The sequence below is a fragment of the Microtus oregoni genome, unplaced genomic scaffold (genome assembly GCF_018167655.1).
Source record: "Microtus oregoni isolate MIOR12 unplaced genomic scaffold, Mior012 000012F_ref0000307, whole genome shotgun sequence".
NCBI classification, from domain to species: Eukaryota; Metazoa; Chordata; class Mammalia; order Rodentia; family Cricetidae; genus Microtus; species Microtus oregoni.
In genome coordinates this window covers 46,194,003-46,195,507 of record NW_024543071.1, presented here as the reverse complement: position 1 = coordinate 46,195,507, position 1,505 = coordinate 46,194,003, and the positions used below count along the sequence as shown (strand labels likewise).

General features: G+C 41.3%; 1 pseudogene; it reads right to left on the bottom strand.

Moving 5' to 3' along the window:
- Positions 1-334: 334 nt before the first annotated feature.
- Positions 335-1,276, bottom strand: LOC121454613 (annotated as a pseudogene).
- Between the last annotated feature and the right edge of the window lie 229 nt (positions 1,277-1,505).

The following is a 1,505-nucleotide window of genomic DNA, read 5'->3' as shown; positions in this document are numbered from 1 at the left end:
GGTGGGGAATCTTCTCTCTGGGCACAGTCCTATGATTTAGCAATCTTTAGTCTTGTACAAAAAGTTTGTCAACTTTATGTATCTTAAATGCTTGCACACAGGAGAATGAATAATAATCACTGTGTAACGTGGAAGCTATGACGCTATGGGTCTTAAGGATGTTGTGTTTCCATGGCATCAAATCAATTAGTGTATACAGAAATGCCTATTTCAAAGTAAAACATCTTCATCCAAAATCCCATGAATTTTGTAGTGCTCCAACCACGTGCATATTATTAGGAGCAACAGTGACTATGAGAGGACACATATGCTGAAAATACCAGAGTCTGTGACCTTAGCTACAGATTGTTTTCTTCTGCAACCTCTTCATGGACTCTTTGATTTCCTTGTTCCTCAAACTGTATATCAAAGGGTTCAACATGGGAATCACCACAGTGTAGAAGACAGATGCAAATCTGTCGAAACTGGAGGAGCCACCAAAAATTCAACTCAAATAGACAAAGATACTGGAGGTGTAGAATAGGGAAACAGCTGTCAGGTGAGAAGTACAGGTGTTTAATGCCTTGATTCGGCCTTTTGATGAAGTGATCTTAAGGATGGACAAGATGATATAGCCATAGGATATCATGATGGCTAGTACATTTACAAATCCAAAGATCATTGTTAATATGGCTGTCAGGACTTGGACGAAGAAAGTGTCTGTACATGACAGAAGTAGCAACTGTGGCATGTCACAGAAGAAGTGCCTGATGACATTAGGTCCACAGAAGTGGAGATGAAGTAAAGCAAACAGCTGAAGTAAGGAAGCAGGGAGCCCAGACATATAGGATGCCACCACCATCAGAACACAAAGAGTGGGTGACATGATTGATGAATAGAGCAGCGGATTACAAATGGCAGCATACCTGTCATAGGCCATGGCTGTCATGAGACAAGACTCACTCAGCCCTATGATGGAAAAGATAAAATTCTGAATAATGCAGCCCACAAAGCTGATGGCTTGTTTTTCCTGGAAAAAGTTTGAGAGCATTTTTGGGACTGTGCAACTAATGTAGCAAAAGTCTATGATGGACAGGTTACAGAGGAAGAAATACATGGGCGTGTGAAGGTGGGAATCCATTCTTATTAAAACAACGAGGGACAGGTTCCAAGTCAGAGTTGTAATGTAGATGAGCAAGCATGTGACAAAGAGCAGCGTTATGATTCTGGGGAAATCTGAGAATCCCAGCAGGATGAACTGGGTGATCTTGGTGCTATTTCCCCTTGTAATCATGTCCTCAATGTTCCTAAGATCAGAAAAGAGATGAGTAAGTACATAGTTGACCAACGTGAAACCAGAGCTTTACTATTTCCACACCATCTCTCTTTTTCTCTTAAAATTTTCGAGAAAAGAAGAAGTGCCTCATTTTCCTGTGGAAAGACACCCGTTTTCCTCTCAAATTTCCAAGAAGACTCTGAGAGGCACTGGGGGAGGTGGGAGAATATGAACAAGCACATTGCGTGAA